Source organism: Pelodiscus sinensis, chromosome 7 (genome assembly GCF_049634645.1).
Source record: "Pelodiscus sinensis isolate JC-2024 chromosome 7, ASM4963464v1, whole genome shotgun sequence".
NCBI classification, from domain to species: domain Eukaryota; kingdom Metazoa; phylum Chordata; order Testudines; family Trionychidae; genus Pelodiscus; species Pelodiscus sinensis.
In genome coordinates this window covers 19,443,915-19,464,037 of record NC_134717.1, presented here as the reverse complement: position 1 = coordinate 19,464,037, position 20,123 = coordinate 19,443,915, and the positions used below count along the sequence as shown (strand labels likewise).

General features: G+C 43.5%; 1 protein-coding gene and 1 long non-coding RNA gene across 5 annotated transcripts in view; one reads left to right on the top strand and one right to left on the bottom strand.

Annotated features, from left to right (window-relative positions):
* SPOPL (speckle type BTB/POZ protein like) overlaps positions 1-8,066 on the bottom strand; it is a 74,665-nt gene extending 66,599 nt beyond the window's left edge. The window contains exons 1-2 of one of the 2 annotated variants that reach the window (XM_075933309.1): positions 7,927-8,066; positions 2,029-2,199 (exon numbers count right to left, since the gene is read on the bottom strand). The gene's annotated coding sequence lies outside the window, so the exon portion shown is untranslated. The remainder of the gene's footprint in view (positions 1-2,028; positions 2,200-7,926) is intronic. The other variant, XM_006117040.4, reaches the window with a different exon arrangement.
* A 176-nt stretch (positions 8,067-8,242) lies between these two features.
* The window catches only part of LOC142830157 (uncharacterized), a 38,958-nt gene continuing 27,077 nt past the window's right edge, over positions 8,243-20,123 (top strand). Inside the window, exons 1-4 of one of the 3 annotated variants that reach the window (XR_012905142.1) lie at positions 8,243-8,421; positions 10,315-10,467; positions 13,510-13,587; positions 19,047-19,094. This is a non-coding gene — a long non-coding RNA (uncharacterized LOC142830157). Of the gene's footprint in view, positions 8,422-10,314; positions 10,468-13,509; positions 13,588-15,404; positions 15,804-19,046; positions 19,095-20,123 lie in introns of those variants that run through there. The other 2 variants (XR_012905144.1, XR_012905143.1) reach the window with 2 other exon arrangements.

The following is a 20,123-nucleotide window of genomic DNA, read 5'->3' as shown; positions in this document are numbered from 1 at the left end:
CTGCGGACAGAGGCTGCTCCATCTCCCTCAAAGCAGCTTCCGGCAATGCTGAGGCTGGGAAGCCCCTGTCTGCAGGTGGTCCATGGAGATGTGAAGCAGCCTCTGTCTGTGAGGACTCAAACCTCCCATGGACAGGGCAGCCTCCCCTCCCCCGCATGCTACTGCCTCTAATAGAGGCAGCAGCGCGGGGTGGGGAGGCGGCACCACGGAGCTGGTACTGGGGGGAAATCAGCTTTTAAGCCAGATAGATTAACCAGTAAGTCTAGGACTAGAACTCCCAGACCTAGTACAATTTGGAATGGCACAACAGAAGTAGAACCAAACATCATTAAAATTGCAAGGGGAAAAGCCAGGACTGCATCAAGAAATTATGCAAAGCAATGGTGAAGGTTCTATGTTAGAATCATAGAACTGGAAGAGACCTCAGAAGGTGATCAAGTTCAGCCCCCTGCTCTAGACAGGACCAATCCCAACTAAATCAACCCGGCCAGGGCTTTGTCAAGCCGAGACTTAAACACCTCTAGGGATGGAGACTCCACTACTTCCCTAGGTAACCCATTCCAGTGCTTCACCACCCTCCTAGTGAAATAGTTTTTCCTAATATCCAACCTGGACCTCTCCCACCACAACTTGAGACCATAGCTCCTTGTTCTGCCATCTGTCACTACTGAGAACAGCCTCTCTCCACCTCTTTGGAACCACCCTTCAGAAAGTTGAAGGTTGCTATCAAATCCCCCCTCACTCTTTGCTTCTGCAGACTAAACAGACCCAAGTCCCTCAGCCTCTCCTCATAAGTCATATGCTCCAGCCCCCTAATCATTTTGGTTGCCCTCCGCTGGACCCTCTCCAATGCGTCCACATCCTTTTTGTAGTGGGGGGCCCAGAACTGGACACAATACTCCAGATGCGGCCTCACCAAAGCCGAATAAAGGGGAATGATGACATCTCTGGATCTGCTGGCAATGCTCCTCTTAATGCAACCTAATATGCCATTAGCCTTCTTGGCTACAAGGGCACACTGTTGCCTCATATCTAGCTTCTCATCCACTGTAACCCCCAGGTCCTTTTCTGCAGAACTACTACTTAACCGGTTGGCCCCCAGCTTGTAACTATGCTTGGGATTCTTCTGTCCCAAATGCAGGACTCCGCACTTGTCCTTGTTGAACCTCATCAGATTTCTTGTGGCCCAATCCTCCGATTTGTCTAAGTCATTCTGTATCCTATCTCTGCCCTTAAGGGTATCTAACTCTCCCCCCAGCTTAGTGTCATCCGCAAACTTGCTGAGGGTGCAATCCATCCCCTCATCCAGATCATTAATAAAGATATTAAACAAAACCGGTCCTAGAACCGAACCTTGGGGCACTCTGCTAGAAACCGACCGCCATCCTGACATCGAGCCATTGATCACTACCCGCTGGGCCCGGCCTTCTAGCCAGCTTTCTATCCATCTTACCGTCCATTTATCCAATCCACAATCCCTTAACTTGCTGGCAAGAATATTGTGGGAGACCGTATCAAAAGCCTTGCTAAAGTCAAGGTATATAACATCTACTGACTTCCCCATGTCCACCGAGCCAGTTACCTCATCATAGAAGCTAATCAAATTGGTCAGGCACAACTTGCCCTTTGTGAATCCATGCTGACTATTCCTAATCACTCTCCTCTCATCCAAGTGCCTCAATATGGATTCTGTAAGGATCCCTTCCATGATTTTTCCAGGAACTGAGGTAAGACTGACCGGCCTATAGTTCCCTGGATCATCCTTCTTCCCTTTCTCCCCCCCCCCCCCCAAGTAGACGAGGAATAAGTTAGTAAGTCAACTAGGGATGTTAAAAAGTGTGTTTTTTTCTAAACATGTAACCCGGGGTGGGGAACCTTGGGCCCAGAGGCAGTCTCTACCTTGCCATGATCTGGCCCTCAAGGCTTGAGGCTTCCCCTCAGCATTGGAGTGTGGGAGCTGCTGCTCTAGCCCTCCCTGCTGTCCCCCCACAGGGCTAGAGCACACAAGATCTACTAGCTTGAACCCACCTAGGCTATGATGTAACAGGATACTGTGGGGAATGTCTTTCTCCTTCTCAGTCGGAGGGCCACATCAGTGAATGTTTGGTTCCTTGCTTCTCATTTGTGTGCAGCCATCTGATTTTTCTGTGGGTCAGCAGCCCTTGTTCCAAAAACAGTTCCCCACCCCTGGTGTAATCGCTGAAATTTGAAGTGGTTACATGTTTACACACAGGGGAGGGGTGGTTATATTGAGAGTTACATATTATTGCACATGAGTGTTTGGTCAGGTGGTGCACAGGACAATATTAATGTGGCTCTTTTGGTTAATCATGATTGTAAATGTGGCTCTGATAACTGGGAGGTAATTTGTGAGAAAATATTAAATTTCTCAACAGCTTGTCATAAATAGAATCTCAGCAATGTAAAGCAAGTGTGTTTTTTAAATAAAGGTTTCACTATTTAAATTTAACCAGCAAATAAAAAGAGATGAGATGCCTATTATAACTAAGGCAGTACCAAATTCATGGCCATTAAAAACATGTCACGGACCATGACATCTGGTCTTCTCCCTGTGAAATCTGTTCTTTAGTAAGCTTTTACCCTATGCTATACAGAGTTCATGGAAGAGACCAGCATTTCTCAAATTGGAAATCCTGACCCAAAAACGGGTTGCAGGAGGTTACAAGATTATTTTAATGGGTCACTATACTGCCACTCTTACTTCAGTGTTTTCAGAGCTTGGGGGACAAGTGTCCAACTCTGAAGGCAGAGTCGCACCAGCAGCAGCACAGAAGCAAGGATGGCAATACTATTCGATGCCACCTTACTTCTGTGCTGGTAGCACCTCTGCCTTCAGAGATGGGCTGCTGGGCTACTGGCCAGCAGCCACCACTTTGCAGCTGCCCAGCTATGAAGGCAGTGCAGCAACTTGCAGTAGCACAAAAATAGGGGTAGCAGTACTGAAATCTACATTAGCTTTGCAACCTCCCTCCCCACACACACATACCATGACAGCTTCAGATTTAAACAGCTGAAATCATGAAATATTAGATTTTTAAAATTCTATGGCCATGAAATAGTCCAAAATGGACTGTGAATTTCATAAGGCCCTAATTATAACAGGAACTAAAATATTTTACATGGTTTAAGCAAAATTTGTTTTTCTTTTACTGGTAAAAATGTTTGAATTCTTTTTCTCTCTACATATATACAAAAGTTTTTTCCTGCGGAACAACAGAGCGGCATCATCATTCTGTCATCGTGTGTGTCTGTGTAACACTCACACTCACACACTCACTCTCCTCCCCGGGCCTGGTACTTTCTCTTCCTCCCCACCCCCACTATGTGGGTCCTGTTACTGGCGCAACAGAGCAGCTGCTTTTAAAACACCAGCAGCTACCTGCCACATGGTAGCTGCCAGTGCTTCAGCCAGCCACTATGCGGCAACTCAGGAGACCGGGGTGTACCTAAGTCCCGATCCCCCGCTCTTGGGTCTCGCCACCACCCACCCACTCACCACATGATCTGGTCCCCTGCTGTCCTTCCCCCAGAAGCCCAGCAGCAGCCTACCTTCAAGATGCAAGGAAGGTGAGTGCTGCTGTTGAGGAGTCGAAGAGCCATATTTAGATCTCTCACGAGCCATAGACTGCCAACCCCATTATGGGGTTAGCAGCAGTGAAGAGAGAGGGATGAAGATGGGTAGCTGAGGGAGGAAGGGCTGTGGGACACAGAGTGACGTGATGACGTCACAGAAATAATCTTATAGGTATAGTAAGATATACACACATATACAGTATTATATGCATTTGTGTCTTTCAATTTATATTTAGCTTCAAATAAAATTTAAAACAAATTAAGAAGATATCCAGAAAGCAAAGAACGATGGCTTAATTTTTTATTTTTTTTTAAACGACAATGATATTTAGAAATACAATACTCTGCAAACCAAGGTATTTTACAGAAGCCATACTTAAGTCTGATGTTGTTTGTAATCAATTACTTTAGTTTAATATTTAGTGGTCTCATTTAGAATACTTTATTCTGTCAGAAAAAACTTTATTTAAATTTTGCCTAAGATTTCCCTAAAATGATTCTCAACAGCATGATCCATCAGAAAACGTTACTAGAGGAAAAGTCATTGCAAGTCTACTTCTTAACAGTTTAGAGATAAAAACAGAATGTGAAAATGATGAGGAATCTTGGTACTACAAATTTTTGTTATTATATAGTGCCTATCACCGTAGCATCTGAGCACCTAGAAATCACTACGGTAACAAGAGAGAACAAAATTCAGTACAGGTGCAGCGTGTAAAGAGAAAAGTGAACTACAGTACAAAAATGCTGAATTTTATAAAACCCTTGTAGCTCAATGTGGAGACAAAAAAACCAAGCAAAAATCAGTAGGAAGAGAAATCATCAACTTAAACATTACTAAAATCTGAATACCTCTTACTACAAACAAAAGATAAGACTTTTTTCCCCCAAATGCTTTGTGAGTTTGACAATAACTGGTTTAACTATTTTCTCTGCATAAACAAACACCCTAATTTTCAGCTCAAAAAGTTCAGATTCTTATAAAAATCACAAAAATTGATGAAGGGATTTAGTAACTGAAATTACTTTTATTGAATTTTTGGAAAACAACTAGTCTTCAAGCTGATAGCTCTATGAATTGTAATCAGTATGCACTGACTGTTAAAAGACAAGTTTTTCCCCATTTTTAATTATTATTAGATTTTTGTCTTGTTTATCTTTTTCTGGACTATAAGTCTATGGATAGCTACTAACAGTTTTAATTTGCCATGGTCTTCTAGGGTCTCATGGATAATCATACATAAGAGACCCTATTTGAATTACCAGATGATTGTCAAAAAACTGCAGCTGAGTTGCGAACAAGTGATGGAAAATTGTGGAAAAGTAATCATGAACTTAATTATTTAGGGTAATATTATTGCATTTCTGCAATTTTTCTGCTATTGGAAGCCCAGAGCTGAAAGCAGGGGCCCCAGGACTACCACAGTCAGCCCCACATGGTTGGGCTCCCTCTATCAAAATTGCAGTGGAACCCTAATATTGCAGAATACACAATTCCTGCACTATTGCAAGTTAAATAAGCCCTTCATTATGTAACTAAAAATTCAACACATTACATACTTTGAAAACAATAAACTGTTAGTTGTTGAAATTAAAGTCTGATAGAAGCCTGTATAATGGCTATTCAGTGTAGCACAAAGACTCAAGCAAAATATTCCTGGATATTTTAAAAACATGTCAACTTGAGATCTAGTCAGTTTCAAACGACTCAGTTAGAAGTAGTTTTAGCTACTGCACTTAGCTTTGTGGTATTCTGTGGTTTTACAAATATTATTTTAAAATATTTCTCTTTACTGTATGGTTGTCAGAGATCCACACAAAGGGGAAAATGGCTATGTAGCAGAAACAGTGAACCTGGGATATAAACACACTCTTAAATTCAAAGAACCCAGAAATAGAGGGAAAAATGTGTTTCCGTGCTCTCAGGTGTAGGGACTTTTAAGGGTTGGTTGTTACAATGTTAGGTAAATTTCAGACTTAGGTGTACTTTCTAAATTCCCTGTGTCCCTTTACACATTCACCATGATTTATATTCGTTCAGAACAGTTAAGAAAAAAAGATTGCATAGCAAAATTATAAAACAGGAACAAATCAACCTCAGAACGTTTAGAAACAGACTTGGCTTTGTCTAAAAACTTTAAATAAAAAAGCCCCATGTTGTCCCACATGATTCCGCAACATCAATTCCAGAACCAGAAGAATTTCTTTGTACTGTTGAAACCACGTGATAAACAGCATGATTTATTCTGCAGAACTGTGATAAAGAGAGGGAAAGAACCCAGCTTGAATCTCAGATACCATACTGACTTTGAATGACTGACAGAAACTCCATCTTTTAATTCATGTAAACACATTTAATCTGAAAGCCTCTATTCTCAAACATGGAAAAAAAATTCTACAAAAAAAACCTAACTAACTCTGGTATCTGAGGATGAGTAACACCATACAAAGTTTGGGCATTATTAGTAGTAGTAATATTTATATTTCTACAGAACACTTTAAAAGTAAACTAAGCTATATGGTTCACAATATTTTCAAAAACTTTAAAAAAAACAACAAATACTCTAGTAACTCCTTAAAGACTAACAAAACATGTAGATGGTATCATAAGCTTTTGTGGGCACAATCTACTTCTTCAGATGACAGAAGAAGTGTGTGGTGCCCATGAAAGCTCATGATACCATCTACTGGTTTTGTTAGTCTTTAAGGTGCTACTAGAGCATTTTTTTTTAGTTTTTCCTATTACAGACTAACTCAGCTACCCTCTGAATATTTTCAAAGTTAATGCTTTGTTACAAGACAAAACATTTTCATGCTTAAGTCATACTTTTGAAATTGGAGTATTTTTGTTCTTATTAATTTTGTTTATTCATGTTCTTTTCCTTATTAAAATACTATCTTCCCTTTTAATCTGTCTTAAAATGCCTTGTCTACACAACTGAACTACCATATCAAGACACTAAAGGTGAACATAATCTTTTAACTGGATTTCATTGAATCACATAGCCAAGTGAAAGACTACTTGAGACAATTTCATTTTCTGTCCATACTCCACAATTGTAGCTACTTTTAGGCAAGAGACAACTGTGTGGTTCCCAACACATTGTGGTGCATGAATCAAGTGTGATACCAAAAATACTATCCATTGACACATTTAGAATCAAGTTACACAATCTTAAGAAGAACAACATAAATTTTTGTTGTTGTTCTGAGGAGGGAGATGTGGAATTTTCTTAGAAGGATACAGCCCACATCATCATATTGTGTCAAAAAATAAGTAGGAAAAGTCCAGGCAATATGCACAAGATAAACAAACAATGATAAAACAAGATTCTGGATAGTCACTTTCACAATTCCCTCAGCCAATGCCTGAACTGTTTAGTTCATACTGGAGCGTCTCTCTCTTTTTCTAAATATTATAAAGATGTATACACAGAAGAAATGGATCACAGGCTGACCTTTTTAGCTATGGTAGGTTAATGATTAGGTTCAGACAAGTTATTTTTGGGATAGGGAAGGATGGAGACCAGTGTTTCCTGTAATGATAGTTCATAGAGAAGTTTCCCCAAGTTTAGAATAGCACTCATCTAAAGTAGCTGCTGCAGCATTCAGATCCACAAGTATCAAGAGCTCAGCAAAAGGAAGCAAGTAGATCTCAACCTTTCTGCCCTGCTTCCAAGTTACTATCCAAGTGGGCTCCACGTTTAAAACAAGGAGCCTATGGTCATCAAAATCCTAGATAGAGGGGAAAGCCAGAAGAACCTCTCCCTCAGCTTCCCTTGAGAGCGCATAAAAGAGAAAGATGAAAAAAGTGGGGGGGGAAAGGGACACTGACCCTTCCCTGATTCTGCCCTGCTCTGCATCATCTCCCAGATGAGCCTGAACTCTGCGCACCTTCTTTGCACACGCACGCACACACACACACACACACACACACGTCTTGTGGGGCAGCTGCCAGGTGAAGGGAGGCCCTGCCTGTTCAGAGCCCCAGCAGGTGTGGGATTCTGGGGTGGGGAAAGGGGGAGGCCTCGCTCCCTACCCATCTGGGCTGCAGCGTGCTGGAGGGCAGGCCTCGCGAAGTGCGTTAGGAGAGAAGGTCCGAGATCGCGGCCCCCCCGCTGGGGCCCGGGGCGGGAAGAGGGAGGCTGCGCTGGCCGGGAGGGGGCGGCACGTAGTCCTGCCCCCGGGGGTCCCAGGCATGTCCAGGCGCAGGAGCGCGGGCCTCCCTATCGCGTGCGGGGCCCGTGTGCCCCGGCGGCCGAGCAGAGGCCAGGGGCGGAGACTCCCCCCAGCGGGGACAGGCTGAGGTGCCCTGGGGGCCCGGGGACTTACCGGAGCGCGGCGCTGGCTGGGCGGCTCGGCGGCGGGGCTCATGCTGGCGGGCGCTCACTGGTGCCCGGCGGGAGGCGGGAGCGGCCAGGAAGGGCTGTCGCGGAGCCACATTTCCGCCCCCTCCCAACCCTCCTCGCTGAGAGCGCCGGGGGCGAAGCCGAGACCCCCCCCTCCCCAACCCACCCCGACCCCTGCGCGATGCCTCCCGGCTCCCGTACAACCCCAGCTGCCTCACTTCCGGGCGGGAGGGGGGGCGGGTGACGCTGCGTGCAGGGATGATCTCACATCCGGCTTCTCGCGGGGTTGGGCGCTGCCACGTGCGGTCCAAACGAGGTCTCCAGCGGCAACGCCTGCAGGCTGAGCCGGACTGGGCCTTGGTCACGAGCCTGGGGCTCGCGTGGCCTGTCGGGACCGGGGCGCGCGGCTGGGTTCGCCCCTGCCCGCCTGGCTTCCTTGGCAACGCTGCTGGCTAGGAAGTCAAGCGAGGCCGCGTTGGTAAGCGGGCGGCAGGGGCCGGTTGGGGATTCTCCAGCCCCTGAGCTTTGTCACACGCCGCCCGTTAGCCCCCCCCCCCATTGCTGTGGCCACGCCCAGCCCCCCCGACCGCATCCTGAGCCTTGGCCGTGCTGCGTGCCTGGGCCAGTGTCCGTCTCCCTTAGGGCTGTGCGCCTTTGAGACTGGCTCGGGGTCATCTCAGCTGTGCCCAGTAGAGCGCTCACGGGCTAGGTTTAGTGTTTCTACTGGTGGTGCACATTCACATGTGCCTCCATGCACACAACACAATTTATTCCAGGCGTGGATGGGAAAAATATCCACACAGGGATGGAAAACATCAGAGCAGTGTTTCTTAAAGTGGTCTGCAACCTGAGAAACCTAACTGGGGTTCCAGGTTGTTTATGTCCTAGCTCCACAGACAAATGCATTGGGTCTGGTTCGCTTGAGCGTCTGTGGCTGCAGAGCCAGTAAATAAACACACCAGAGCGACCAGTTAGCAGGTTCTTTAGAGTGGTTTTGTGGACCACTTTGAGAAACTCTGGATTAGAGAGCACATTGGCCAGCATACCACTCATCTTCTAGCTGAGGAGTGAAGTTTAGTCCCTTGGGTTGTCCCTATGGCCTTAGCTGAGCCCTCTCATGCAGACAGCCTTGAATAATGAGCTCATATTCTGATTTTTTTGTCTGCATGAGTAACTAGATAATTTGAATGCAAGATCTTCAGCTCTAAAACACAGGCCTCTGGGGTTATGGCTACACTACAGAGGTTTTTTTGGAAAAATGGCCATTTTTCTGAAAAAACTTCACTTACATCCATACTGCAATTGCATTCTTTTGAAAAAAAAATCGAAAGAAGGGAGGGGGGTTTTCCGACACTGGTAAAACTTTCTACGAGCTCTTTTGGAAAAGGCATGTGTGAACAGAGAAGAGGGTGTTCTTTCAGAAGAAGAGGCAAAAGCTCAGGTGTCCTGATGGCCACTCCGTCCATAGTAATCACAGCTTAATAGCATTAATTCAGTGTGGAGGCTATCTTTCAAAAAAACAGATTGCTTTTTCAATGCACTTTGGCAGTGTGGATGCTCTTTTTTGGAAGATGTTTTTTAGGAAGATCCCTTCTAGAAAAGCTTCTTTCGAAAGACGCCTGCAGTCTAGATGTAGCCTGGTGGTTAGCCATTGGCAGATTTTCTATAACTGATCCAGTTCCTAGAGGGGAGTACAACATTTTGTCAGGAAATCAGACAGTTTTGTGAAATCAGTGCGATATTAGGATACCTGGCTCTAAGCATTTGTTCCAGTGGCTAGAAATGACTTAGCTGAGTGAGCTTTTGCATTTTCTGAAAGGCTATATTACTAAGAATTGAGTATAGGTACGTCTCTAAACTATGGATTTTTTTCGAAAGGAGCTATGCAAATTCAGTGCTAATTTGCATGTCTTTTTCCGATTGCTTTTTCAAAAGTGGGTTTTTCTAACGTGAAAATAGTCTGGATGTGTTTTTTTCAGGAAAAAAAAAACCCTTTTTTGAGAAAACCGTTCTTCCTAAAAAAAGGTTTACAGTTTTTCGATAAAGGGTTTTTATTTTCTGAAAACATGTCCAGGTTGCTTTCACTTTAGAAAAACCTGCCTTTGAAAAAGCGATCGGAAGAAGATATGCAAAATTTGCATATCTCCTTTTGAAAAAAAAAGTCATATTGACCTGTGTTCTAATCCCAGCTCTGCCTGTAATAAACCAGATTGAATAAATTTGAGCAGTTTATCATACCGTAATTGCCTAGGCTACAGTAAACCTTTAAAACACATTAGTTAACATCACCTTTATATTGAAATATTGTTATGTTGTGTCAGGATGATGCCAACCTACATCCGTACTATTTACATTATGGTATCACTTACAGGCCCTAGTCAAGATCACTGATCCTTCATTATAAGGTACAGAATACAGAAGACAATCCCTGTCTCAAAGACTTTATGGTCCAATTATATGAAACAGTTAAGTAGAAGGAGAGGAAATGGAGAGAGGAAATGATTTGCCTAGTGTCATTTTGCAGGTCAGTAGCAGAGTCATTAACAGAAACCAGGTCTCCTGCATGGCAGTCTAGTGTTCTAAACCAGAGGTTCCTAGAATTATTTTGTTGCATCCACCCTTTAAAGATTTATTCACATCCCCTTCTTTCTCCCTTCTGAAGCCCAGCACTGCCCTCAAACCAACTGCTTTGACTCCCCCCATACCCTTTTTTTCATTCTCCAAGGCTGCTGCCTCACCCCCCATCTGTAGCTCCAGCTAGCCCCTTTCTCTCTCTGCCCAGGCCACAGTCCTCATCAGGCTGCACCTGTCAACTTCGCTCACTAAGTCCAGATGCTGCCCAGACCCTGTTCTTATGGGCTCAGCATCTATGGCAGGGGTAGGCAACCTGTGGCTTGCAAGCCAAATATGGCTCTCTTGAAGCTCAAGCCCAGACCCCCTTTGCTTCCCCTGCAGCAGGGAGCCTGAGCTGGCGCTACAGCCTCGCAGCCCCCTGCAAGATTAGAGCGCCAGCGCCAGCTGCCTGCAGAGTGGGGAGAAGGGAACCCTGAGGTAGCCAGAAACGGAGTGCAGAAACGACTGCATGATGCTACTCCCTTCCCCTTCCCCTGGCCGGGGGCACAGCAGCTCACTGATGCACTTCCTGGAGGCTTTCCCCACTGTTCCAACTTCAGTGGGGAAAGCCTCCGGTGCCTGGGAGTGGCACGCAGTGCGAAAACAACTAAGTGCCTCCTCCCAGCCTCTCATGCCCAGTCCCTACATCCCCAGCCTGCACATGTATCCCCTCCAATGCTGAGACCCCACACCCTCAGCCTGCTCCTACACCCTCCCTCCTGGCCAGACACCATGCTCCCAGCCTGCTCCTGCCCCCTGGCCAGACACCTTCCCTCAGCCCGCCCCCGCCCACTCCCCCGTGGCCAGACACCCACCCACACACCCTACCCCAGCCTGCTCCTCCACCCTCCCTCCCACCTATCCAGATCTCACACTCTCATCCCCTCCTGCCCAGATCCTGCACCCCATTCCTATCCCACTCAATGACAGCCCTGTCTCGCACACTTAACCTCTCATTTTTGGTCCCACTCCAGAGGCTAAGGGGGCCCACAAATTCCACTAACCCTGGAATTCCAGAAGAGTAAATTTGGCCTGAGGCCTTGAACCTCAGTGCCACCTGCCTGCTGCTGTTCTCCTCACCATGGGGCTGGTGCACCAGGGGAGTGAAGTGTTTCTGTTGGGGACCACATCAGACATCATTACGTGTTGGACATACTACTTTACTTTATTTAAAAAGGAAGCCTGGCCAACAATCCCCCAACTGGGGCCCAGCCTCGATCTGGCTGCAGCGTCATAATATTCCTGCACCCCCCCCCCCCCCCCACACACACTCCAACCCTGAGCCCATTATACACTTGAACCTCCTGCCCTGAGCCCCTCATACCACCGCATCCCACAGACTCCAGCAGCTCCACATTACCAGTCCCTTGCCATAACACTCCTGTACCAACCACACGCCCCAATCCTGTGCCCTGAGCCCATCATATATGCAAACCCCCTTCTCTGAGCCTCTCACATACCCCAACCCAGGCTCCTGCACCCCACATCCCCAAATCCCTGCCGTAAGATTGACAGAAGATAGCCTGAATGTGTGCATAAAGTTGGATTTGACTAGTCATTATGTAAACTTCAAAGAAATGTGAAAAAGACGCAGTAGCAGAAGTCCCATTAAATAAAGTCTCTGAGTACAATGTTTCATTTATGCTATTGTTTATCGTTATGTAAATTATCAATAATATTAAGTTGTATATTTTCACTCATGCAAATGGGCATTCTTGAGCTAAGCTTCTGGATGGGGTTGGGAGTCCGGTGCGCCACAGCGGAGCTGCTTGGTGGGTCTGCTAAGTGGACACTGGAGTCTCAGCAGGCCCCGGAGTGCCCCAGTGGGGCTCCTCTGCATGCCCCAGCTAGGCTGTTCAGAGTGGCAGGAAAAGGAGGAGAGGCACCAGCAGGGCAGCTGGGCCTGCAGCAGTTCCAGGGCTGGGGGGCAGATATGACCACCTCTGGTCTGGCAAAATCCCTTATCCGGGACCATTCAGGTCCCGAGGATGCTAAACTAAGGAGATTAAACCTGTAATTATATATAGTAACATTCTTTACTGCTTAGGAGCTTGTTTAGTGAAAGGCATTATTTAAAAAGGTAATATTACCAGTATAAAAAGTTGTGGCTATAGCATTTTCCACAGTCTGTTGCTAGATTTTATAGACTATGATTTAAAAAAGACTCGGTCAGGTTTTAAAGCAGACATTTCATCTGCTTCTCAAGCAAATTATTTTTTAGCATTTTCTATAAATATCTGAGTAGTGAAAGTTATTGTGGAAAATCAATTAGTCGCTCAAGACACTGAAAATGACACACTGAACCCTTCCTCTTTGTTTTCCAAAAGAAGGTACTTCACAGAAGCACTGTGATAAGACCCAAATGTCTTATTTTGTTGCACCTTTTATGCTTTCAAGAGAGAAAATGAAGAATATATTTTGCACAGATAGATCTATGCACAGTTTTGTCTTGGTTGTGATTAATGACGAGACTGATCTATACAAAAAGGAGCAGACAAATCCTAACAAAGTTTCTTTGTCTTTTGAGCACTTTCAAAAGTAAGAAATTCCACTTGAACTACTTTCAGTTGTATATAATGATGCAGCTTTGCACTAGGAGTAGAGGAAATTTAAGATGCAAGGGTACCCTAATGATTTTTTCCAAATGTGTTAAATGTAGTATGTTTCTTTATAAGAAACTCACAAGCAAGGGAAATATATAGTTCAAATGCAGTCTTGAGAAAATGTAGAGTTGACATTAGTATATCAATAAAAACTATATAAATAAATATATAACTATATAAATAAAAGATACTAATGTTACTAATAACTAATAAAAGTTACTAATGTTGCAAAGACAAACACTGAAATTAAGCAATATTACCTTTATTCACTTTACTTTGGTGGCTGCATTATGACACTCTAAGTATATGATCTCATATGTTTCTACGGGATCTCTGACTTTTTTGTACAGGATACACAGTGACAGTGCTGAAGGCATGAGCGTGGAGACAGCTAGCTGTTCAATATATCTTTTTAACTTCATCACTCTGTGAGTAACCCTATAACTTATTTACTGAACACCATCTACACCATCTATTCATTTCTTTGAGAGGTTTTTTTGTGGCTTTTGTCACCATAGTGTGTCACAAATACTTTATCTCCCATTTACCAGAGTGGAAATGTGAAGAAATACTTCTTAACAGATGGGGAACTGAGGCACAGAGATAAAGGCCTAAGCTTGTGAAAGTGTTAACTAAGTTTAGGCACCCAAAGTGAAACACCTATGTCATTTTTCAGAATACTTAGTACTTTATATATTCAAGTCACTTTATAGACATTAAATAATTAACCCTTCCAGTATCTCAGGTAGTAGGTAGTTACATATTAGTACTATCATTTATAGATGGGAAAACAAAGGAAGAAGGGTAAAGTGATTTGCCTATGTCCGTCCGTTTCAGTGACAGAAACAGAATTAGAATTCTGGACCATCTGACTCCCAGTTTCACATCCATTTTTCCAGACCACTCAGCCTTACTACAAGAAGAGCCACTACTGCTTTCTATTGAATCTATCCAGGGACCACTGATTAAGGCATTTCCCTACTTTCCATTCTTGACTGTACAACTTGAACATTTTTTCTTTTAAAGAGCTTGTGTGTAATTTTCTATGGTTCTTTCTAAAAGGAAAAGGGAAAAAGTTCTGTTATAATGCATGAATTGTTAGTTTGCACATAAGTTGCAGTCAAATGCTTGAAGTACAGCACTATAGAGAAAAGTATCACAACAGCTAATATAGTGACCACATTAGCTAGCAGCAGGAACCAGAAGTCATTCTCTGTGGCCAAGAATGATTTCTGACACAGTGAAACAAAGGGTTACAAGACAATATCCCTCCAAAAATTTTTAAAAAAATGCAGGCTGTCTTTTTTCTCCCCATAAAACTCTTCTAATGGATATGTGGTTTGATGCCTCCCATCCCAAAATTAAACATAGTGTTTCCTTGAATCTCCCATACCTTTCTTTCCCGTGTCCTCTATACCCCATCAAGCAGATTTAAAAACACATGCAAGTACCCCCAGAATCCACTCATACCTCAGCCATCCACAAAGTATGCTCTGTCATCATCCTCCTGCTCATGCTCTCTCTTCTCTCCCACCCCTTTAGCCTCCTGCTGCTATTAGCCATTGGAGAATATGTTGCAGGACACTGCTGCTATATTTTGCATCCTCTTCCCTCTACTGGGTCTAAGCCAAGGTGGAAAAACAGAAAATGGTTTGGTTGAGGGAGCATTAAAGAAAAGCAGTAGGACAACCTGTTCTGAGGGACTGGAAAGACACCATTTTTCTAGAAAGAGGAGGTTGCAGTTGGGGAGCATTGGTAGAAAATGAGATTGGGGTGAGGCTCATTTCTCATCCCACCCCTCCTCTGTTTGGGGCTATGGTTCCATGTAGCTATTTAGGAAAATGCTGGGGGGAGTACTTAGCATGAGAAGTCTCCCTGGGGATGGAGCATGCTATGTGCAGTTGGAACATTCACAGTTTGTAGCATTATAATGCAGACTACAAATGGCAATATTTAGCATTGTAAAGTTATAATTCAGCCACGTCAGACTCAGAACAAATTCACAGGGATAGGCAAAGGCATTCCTTGATTGCACGGTTATCACACCACCAAATTTCAAATTGCTGCAACCCATAGAGGGATTAGAGGCATTTCAAAAACAAAGAAATAAATTTTATAATGAAAAGTAGAAGGAAGTCTAAATACTGGGGATCAGTGCCACTCCTCTCCCATCCCTCTGATACAATTAAAAGTAAGACTGCAAATCAGAACTGTCAGAAGAACAATAGCCTCTTGGTTTTTTTAGGAAGAAATCTCTAGGTGGAAGTCACCTGGGACAGAATAAATTCCTGCAGTCGATTTTCCACGATTGAATTAATGGGTCTAGTAAAGACACGCTAATTGGAACTGCAAGGGTGCTCCCATCTGCGCCAGTAATCCTGCTCTTATGAGGAGTAAAAGAAGTCAAAGGAAGAGTGTGCTCCTGTTGACCTCCCGCTGTGTGGATGGCACCAAAGTGCCATCCACCAAAATGTGTATGGCACCAAAATACGTAATTAATGTAGCTGGAATTGCATATCTTGACTCGAATTTATGCCCTAGTGTAGACCTAGCCATAGACTCACTTCATTTTCTCCTATAGTTAAAAAGCGAGTAAGTCATATTTCAGTTTTAAATGTATTGTAATAACTGTATCCCTCCAATCCCCCCCAAAAAAAGAAAAAAAAAAAGAAATCAAGAACTCATATTTTCACACACACACACACACACACACACACACACACACACACACACACACACACACACACACACACACACACAAATTTTTTGTTTCAGCCAACACTTAGGCAGACTTCCTACTCCAGGAAGGAACAGTAAAGAGTGGAAGCTTTGTTCTGTTTTCAGTTCTTCATTAAGACTTGACACTGAAGCCCAAGTAAATAGAGCACTTGCTCATATACTCTGCAAATGCAAACTTCATATTCATCACAGTGCAAGTGATAAGAGATATTGGGTATAAATACAAACAATCTATAAAGTCTGAGTCACATTCAGCCATGAAAGCAAATGCAAAATTACCACTACAAAGCCTGTGCCTTTTGTTGTGGGTACATAAGCTACATATCTAAAATTATGTTTAGACTTTCATCCTATGAATGGCTCAGTGGCACCACAAATAGTAATGATGACATCTCAGTTCATTCAACTGATCATGTTGTCAGTTTTCTTGTACTCCAAAGTTATGTATAGGGGAGACAAAGATCTCCCATATACCCTTTTCTCTGTGGTGAAAGGCATCTATTTCAGCACTAGGTTATTTTGGATGTTGTGATTTCTGTCATGCTGGCCCTTCAAATGGTTGTCTTGTTAGCCCTAAGCAATATACTTAAGTGCAGTTGTACTGAAGTTTCTGTTTCGGCATACCCAAAAGCTGGATGTAGCCTTGCATCATCTGTGCTTCCATTTCCCTGCTGTTCTTCAACCTGCACTAGCCATATGCAAGGTCTAACCTTTGGTCAAATCATCTTCAAGACTCTGACTCCTGCTATGGCCACACAGTCCTTTAATAAGCCAAACAAAATAGAAGGCCACTAAATCTTCAGCCCTTGTTGGGGTCAGGTGGCCAGCCCTCTCCCTAACAAGAAAATCCTCCTCTAATGTAGTGTTCTCATATCTCCCAAGTCCTCTGCCCTGAATCTGCTGACCATCCATCCTTTCAGGCAAGCCTCGGTTGCACCCCAATACTGTCATCTCTATCCTGTGGCACCTGTGCCTCAGTCTACACCACGGTCTTGAGCTTGTCCATTTTTCCACCTTGCCTGGGAGCCAGGAAACCCTTCTGTGGCTCTAATCTTTCCTCAGGCTTCAGGGTCGCCTAAGGAATAGACCTCTGCTTTTCTGCCCTTCCAGCCAGCCCCTTCATAGATAGCAGACACTCATTGCAGTAATTCCTCATTTAACACTATAGACGAGTTTCTGAAAATGTTCATGATAAGCGAAAATGTGCTCTGCGGAGTCAATTTTCCCATTAAAAATAATGGAAAAGGTGGGTGTTGCGTTTCAGGTGGTGGTGGCAAAGTCAATTTTTTGTTGGTGCTGGGTCATCAATGTCAGCATTAGATATCTAGCAACACAAGATATCTCGCAACACAAGTCACCGCAGTTTGTTAAAACACAAAGATAAACATGTGAGTGAGCGGAGGAGCGCTGTGACTATGTGTATTCATCCACTCATGTGTATTACCACTGTTTTCACCAACTTATACCGCCACACAAAGTAGTCCACCACTTGATTATTTTTGAGTTATTTTGGGGACGGTTGTGTTATTTGAAAAACATTCCCTAAAAAAAAATTGTGCTATTGCAAAACCGTGTTAAGCGGGCACATGTTAAACGAGTAATTACTGTACATCCTTTCCTATGTATCTGCTTCTCAACTGATCTGCTCTGTCCACTGTTAAATCCATTCTCCACTTGGCCACACCCTCCCTAAGTGCAATCAGTGAGGTGACTAGCACTTTCCAGCTCCCTTAGCTATTTCAATATTTGTGTGGGGTGAAAACACCCCCTCACAGCACTTCTTTCAGGAGGAATCCTTTTGACCCTCTCATGAATAAGATCTTCATTCACCTGATCTTAATTACTGTACCATGTCTTGAATAACTTTGGGCACAATCCTGAGAGACATGGTGTCTTCATCTTCCATTGATCTCAACATCAAACAGGGCTGGGCTCAAATTATAAGTTCTCTGAATCCAAAAATAATTACTTTGTAAAGTACAGAATAAAACGTTATACCCATGATTTTAATAAACTGTATAAATACTTAAAGTATTTCCCTTTAACAAAAGTCTAAATTGTGCAAGCCAAATATATCAGCAGATAACTGTATGTGCATTAGTTCGTCTGCAAATGTGTACAAAAATTGCAGTTATCACTTTTGTGTGAGGTACTTACACATGCAGTTACCTGTTTGTGTCCAATTCTGCATATTTTGCATAGAAAGAGCCCCCGTTTTTTGAAGTTTTTGCCCTTTAGTGCTTCTGTTCTATTCAGCACCTTCTCCTTCAACTCACTCCGATCTGTACTTCCTGTGTGAAATTTTTGCAGTAGATGTGGTTTGTGTTGCAAGTATTCTGAGTTCAGCAGAAAAGAACAATTAAATAGCATTTTGTTCTGCTGACCTATACATGATATACGTTTATTAATGAACAGAAACAAATCACTATAACCTGGGTACAATAAAAGGTGATATAGCAATGCCTTTGATGTTTCCCAGACTGCTTTTTGAGCTCTGTAGGGCCGATATGGTATTGCTACAGAAGTTTGCCCTTACATACAGAGAAGTATAGAGAATATCTGAAAAACTGGTATACAATATTTTGTACTGCATACAAAACTCTGTAATAGTACAGGTTCAGCGTCTATGGTCCATATTTCTATAGTTTGGCACTATCTATGGTTCTGTGTCGACTTGAGTGCTCCCAGGCTGGAGCATTTATGGGGAAAAGCTGGGCCCTGTGCTCAGCAACTCTTCCCCTAGCCTCCCAGAATATCTGGAGTGCCACAAATAGCTCGTTTGTGGTGCTCAAGCTCAGACAGAAATGGAGAGGAGTGGGGTCGGGGGAGGAGTAGGAATGGATGTGGGTGGATGAGGAACCCAACAGTCGGGGGCCAGGAGCACAGCTCAGCCAGGGTCAGCAGGAGGGGCCAGGAGTGCAGCTTGGATGCTGTGGTGCTCAGTGCATGCCCACAGGTCTGCACTCTCAGGGCTCTGTATCCACCCCGCCTCTTCCCCTAAGTGCTTCCCCCCACCATAGGCTCCGCTCAGTCCATATCAGCCCCTCTGTTACCATTGCAGCAGGCCCACAGCCAGTGGCAACAGAGGAGCTGGCATTGACCTACCCTGTTCCAGTTTTGTTAAGAGTGCCTCTGTGTTTTGATTTAGATGCCCGATAGAAGAATATGTTGTCACAGACTGAAATTACTACTTTAAGTAAGTGATAGAAATGCTATGCTTAATTTATGCTATCATGTGACAAAAGTGTCCATCTGCTATGTACATTGGACAAACGTCTCAGACACTTCGCCAAAGGATCAGTGCCCACAAAACAGATATTAGACAGGATCACAAAGAAAAAAAAAGTTTCTTGCCCTTTCAACCAGAAAGGACATTGTCTCAATGACTTGATTACCTGCATCCTGCTTCAAAGGCCTTTTAAGACTACACTTGAAAGAGAATCCTCTGAACTGTCATTCATGCTCAAATTCGACACTTTACACTTAAGTTTGAATAAAGACTCCAATTATCTTACCCATTACAAAGATAGCTTCCCCAATTATCACCTCTAATATCATTAGCTCACAGACATTTATCTCCCCCCTCATCCCCTTTCTGTTCTGAAATTTGATTTGTCCTTTTCATATGTGTTCATTTTTTTTAATTGTATCCTTTGGTATATATGTTTGTGACAATTTTCTTCCACTATTTGATCTGAGGAAGTGAGTCTGGCCCACGAAAGCTCATCGCCTAATAAACCATCTTGTTAGTCTTTAAAGTGCTACATAGTCCTGTTTTTTGTTTCAGTTACTTTAAGTAATAGAGACATAGGGTACATTTTTCAAAACACCAAAGTGATTTAGGAGCCTCATTGAAAGTCAGTTGGACCTAGGATCCTATGTTATTTAATCACTTTTGAAAGTTTTGTCTATAATTAAATAATTTATTTTGAGCCAAATTTTCAGAATTAAATTCACCCCATTTGGAAGCTCAGCACAAGTCCTACACATTAATTTAGTCCCACATGAGCCTTCAAATAATCTCACTTCCATGGAGAGGGTCTATTCCTTAAGAAATGTCTTTCGGGTTCTAAATATCTATTTTTAAATACATTCACTAATGTGTTATTGAAAGTAATTTTTAAATAGGGTTAAGATTTCAGGGATTCAATAAAACTGACATTGCATGTGGAAAATGTTAGAATGTTGCTACAAAGTCATTAAAAACAGTGGAGATCTCTCCCTA